Genomic DNA, 4,890 nt, shown 5'->3' with positions numbered 1-4,890 from the left:
AGTAAATTCAAATGATGCTTAACACTTAAAGAATTGTGCAAAGAAAACCAAAACTGTACAGTGTTGATAAGTAATGTTTGTAAGAATTTATCATTAATTCCGTGATAAAGGAGTTGCATAAACAGAAAGGTGGAAAATAGACCACAGATTCTGCCATTAAGAAATTCACGTCTTTAGACATATGAGCCACATGAGATCTAGACTATGTTGAGAGCACATTTCTGCATCTGACTCTTTCAGCTGCTTGTTGGGTCTTTTGGAGAGCAGTCATGGTAAGTCCCTTTTTGTGAATGTCTACAGAAACACACACACACACACACACACACACACACACACACACACACCTGTTTCTCTTTTTCTACTACCCCACAATTTTAGGATTTGGGGAAATTATTTATCTAAAGATTTAAGTATACTTTTAATTTAATATCTACTGAAACTTTACAATCTCATGTTCTACGAAAAGAGCATAGGAGATACTTTTTGGTTTTAATTAATTAATTAATTAATTTTTATACTCCAGATTCTATTCCCCTCCCAGGCCACCTACCAAGGATTCCACAACCTTTACTCTCTACCCGCACTCCCAGGCTCCACAAAGATATCCCTTCCACACCCACCCCACCTGACCTCTAAACTTGGGACCTCCAGTCTCTTAAGGATTAGATGCTTCTTCTCTGACTGAACCCAGACCTGGGAGTCCTCTGTTTTATATGTGTTGGAGGTCTCATCTCATCTGGTGTATGCTGCCTGATTGGTGATCCAGTGTCTGAGAGATCTCAAGGGTCAGGTTAATTGGAACTGCTGGTCCTCCTACAGGGTTGCCCTCCTCCTTAGCTTCCTCCAGCTTTTCCCTAATTCAACCAAGGGGGTCAGCAGCTTCTGTCCATTGGTTGGATACACGTATCTGCATCTGACTCTTTCAGCTGCTTGTTGGGTCTTTTGGAGAGTAGTCATGGTAGCTTCCTTTTTGTGAATGCCCCATAGCTTCAGTAATGGTGTCAGATCTTGGGGCCTCGTCTTAAGCTGGACCCACTTTGGGCATGTTGCTGGATCTTCTCCTTAATTTCTAAACTATATTGCAAATTTTATTTTAGTCTGAGAATAAGCTGGGGATTCCTCGGGTTCTGTTTCAATCAGAATTTGGGAATCAGGTAGCTTTCTGTTTGTCAGGCTTTTATAAAGTTAAGACAACCAGATATTTTTGCATTATAATTTGTATTTCAAATGCATGTCAGTAAAGTTGACACAAACTTTTCTAGAGACTTTAATTTTAAATTCTCTGACCTCCTCTTACTAGCATCCTAGCCCCTTCAAGAAATGTGAGATGCCAAGTTTTTTTCAGGCAGTATTGGCTGCTTGGGAGGAGAAGGGGTGATAAAGGGCACAGTAGACATACTGAAACAATAGCACAATAAATAGAATAACAAGGCAAGAGAAACTTAAAAATGAGGCATATTTATATAAAGCGATATACTGTTTTTAATAAACTATAACAATCCTCTAATTGGGACTCTGAGTCGAGGCTATTTCTGGTGTTGGCGCGGCTCCAAGAAGGCCCAGACTCACTCTGTGCTGCCCCACACATAGAGAAGGAGAATGAGCCAGTTGGTCTCAAAGTCCAGGCAGTCCCTGGCCTCCAAGCAGGAAAAAGATGGGACTGAGAAGTGAGGCCAGGGCAGACTGAGCAAGCAGCCTTCGAAGGAGCCTCGCCAACTCGGGAGAGACCTCGGGGACCACCAAAGAGAAGCAAGAATAAGGGCGCAGCCAAGACAAGGAAAGTTACCGCAACTCCAGGGAGGAAACCAAGGGGCAGACCCAAGACACTGGAGAAGGAAGAAGAGGAGGCCATCTCCCAGGAGTCCTCGGAGGAGGAGCAGTGACCACTTGCAGTGCAGCCTGCTCCTTGGCCATTGAGGAGAAGCCTTCCCCTGGGACTGGAAGCCCTGCTGCCCCTCCTGACAAGGTTAACTCCCCATCAAGCCGCAGCCCAGCCTGCTGCGCACCTCCCTCAGAGCCCTTGCTCATAGGTCTCAGGGCAGGCACTTTGTTTTGCAGGTCCCATCTGCCCTGCTGTTCCTGGCTTCCCTGGTGGTCAACAACAATCATGAGGCATAGCAGTGGCAAAGGGGATTAGTTTTGATGACAGCACTTTCATGGACCTCTGTTGTCTAATGGACATTCAAAGGCAGGCTGTCTTTAGCATGTTCCATTGGCATGCAAGACATGGAGAAACAAGACTAACGGTTAAATACAGGCCCACTAGGAGAAGGAATAGGATATCCAGAATATTGTAGAGTCCTTGACCTTATTATGAGTTACATTAATAGTCAGAAAAGTGACCCATCTCAGCAGTCTAACCTGGGTCCCAAGTGGGAGAAGCAGGGCCAAAAAAGAAATAAAGAGAAAATGAAAGCAAAGAGTCAAAAGCTGTGTTCAAGAAGGTTCGAATTGCCAATGACCCGGGCCAGCAAGTGTACTAATGGTATAGCTCTTTACGCCCCTCAAGTGAGAAGCAAACAGCAAGTTCATAAAGAGCATAAGACAGCAGACTTGCAAGGGGCTCAAGGTACCTCAATATCCCCTCAATGTCCCCCTTAGCAAGGTACAGTCTGAGGTTTTAAACAAAGCCTTTTACTCTACTACCTGTCCCCAGGCCCTGGTACCAGTCCATAGTTGACCTTGCCTAGCATGACCCTGCTATGGTGGAGGCAAAAATGCCTACATCCTCTATCAGGCTTTCTGGGCAGTCTCTAAATCAGTTTAGCCCCCAAGAGAAAAGCAGATGCGCTAAGAGATGAATGGATACACGTGATATTTTGAGAGTGTAGATAAATAAATTAAAGAGAAATATATAATGTAGCAATTCTGTCCACTCAGCATGTCTACTCTAGTTCGTAAAAACACAGCAGATACTTGATAAAGTGACAGGAGGAGAATGCTCTGGTTTAGTTCATGTTCATGGAGGCCTTAGATATGTGGAAAGTTCAGAGAGAAAGCATGCACATAATAAAGAGTGTTCAGCAGGCAAAAATTATACGTGTAAGGAATCCATTCAATCAATAGCTAAAAGGACGAAGCTATGGAAAGACGCACAGGACAATGAATAGATGCATACTATAATTATCAAACCAAATGACCAAATCATTTTTATTCCCCAATGAATAGATAAAAAATTAAGGTTACAAAGTTGAGTTGCCAAATTGCAGTGATTATATTCAGATTTCCCAGAATATCTAAAGATATTATGACAAAAGGTGGAGTTTCCTGACCCTTACATGCTCAAAGTTAGGGACAGTGAGCGATCACTCCCCTCCAGCCAGCGACGAGCATGTGCTCTCCTGGAGTCTACTGCAAACCATGGTAATGGATGAAGATGTTTGGAGGATTCTAGCTTAGTATTGCAACAACGATCTCCCCTAAATTCTGAGAGCCTTATTGACCACCATCAGTTATGTCTCTATAATAAACAGAACTCCTAGAAAGGTCCAAGGAACATTTATAGTAGCTGCAACGTCATCATCTGTTAACACTCAGTTTAGACGTTGCCGGCAAATTTTCAAAAGCATCAAATTCTACCAGCTTCTACAAAGGCTCTTAGCAAACAGACTATTGCTTGTTTGTCTTGAATGGATAAATTGTAGGCAACGTGGTGAACGAGGAAAAGTAAACTTGGTAGTTCTTACATTTAAACAAGCAATTAATCAGGGATGCATTATTGAAATATCTACAACATCCAACAGAGAACACAGTTGTTTTCGCACCTTAAAACCCCTAGAAATGGAACATGCACACAGATATTTTTCTCAAAGATGCTAATTATATTTTTAGGCTACAGCTATTTAAAAGTTTTTTTGTTAATCTTTAGAAATAGCTGACACAGTTTTCTTTTACTTCCTTCTGGTGTTGTTCCTTACTTTTCATTATTTTAAAGACCTACGTTCTAAACTCCCAGCTGAGAATTTAGGTTTTAATGACTTTAAATTTGTTTATGACAAAATCCAGAAAGATAAAATTAATTTTAGTCCCTTGCTCACCAAAATGCACAGGGCATCTTCTGTCTAAGCCCAAGATTAAAGACTCTTGGCTTGGGGTAAGCCACTCTAAGATAAATTTTAAGTTTGTATGATAGATGCCATGGTTCCTTAGAGTCTCAGTATGTTTAAGTATGTATGTAAGTATGTTTAAGTGTGTATTTTAGGTACATATGTTCCTGACAGAGTCTAAGGACCTGACTTGTCTGTTAACTATGCAGGACACCTTAGGCATGATGTTGGTACTGTGCTAGTAACAGAGACTGACAATCACCTATACCAGTGTGTTTTCAAATTCAGTGAGGAAGGAAGAAGAGGCAGGCACTGGATTTCCATAGGCCCAGTGCAGTGTCCAAATGTGTGCTTCTATTTTTAGAAGGTTTTGTAATTTATTTTTATTATTGTCAGCACATCTCTGCTGTACAATGTTCCAAGTGGCATTGTAAGATACTTGTGTGCCAGGGACCTTCCTGGCATCACAAATACTGATGGGGGACACAGAGATGGATGAAGTCCAAAGAGTGATGACCTATGGCCTTCTAAGTTTCTCTTACTGTTCTGGTGGCCAGAAGTTAGCCTCTGGAAAGTTAACTTTTTCTTACTGTTCTGTGCTGAGAAGCAAGGGTTTCTTTCCTCTGTCACTCTCTCTGTTTTGTGCTAATTAATGCAGGTTTCTTTGCTCTGTTGCTTAAAACACACATATACCCTGGTCAGGCCCAACCACCTGTCTCATCAACTCCCCAAGGGTTCATGTATATTTACATACATGTGCACGTAACATATACATACATATAGACAAACAGGCGAGTGAATAAAAATATGGCCCTTTAGCCACAATGAGCCTGGACTTAGTAAT

General features: G+C 41.9%; 1 pseudogene; it reads left to right on the top strand.

The window, feature by feature from the left end:
* The first annotated feature begins 1,599 nt into the window (after positions 1–1,599).
* On the top strand, positions 1,600–1,884 carry Hmga1-ps1 (high mobility group AT-hook 1, pseudogene 1; annotated as a pseudogene).
* Positions 1,885–4,890: the final 3,006 nt, after the last annotated feature.

Source organism: Rattus norvegicus, chromosome 18, assembly GCF_021556685.1.
Source record: "Rattus norvegicus strain SHRSP/BbbUtx chromosome 18, alternate assembly SHRSP_T2T, whole genome shotgun sequence".
Lineage (NCBI taxonomy): Eukaryota > Metazoa > Chordata > Mammalia > Rodentia > Muridae > Rattus > Rattus norvegicus.
This window is presented reverse-complemented; position numbering and strand designations above follow the sequence as displayed.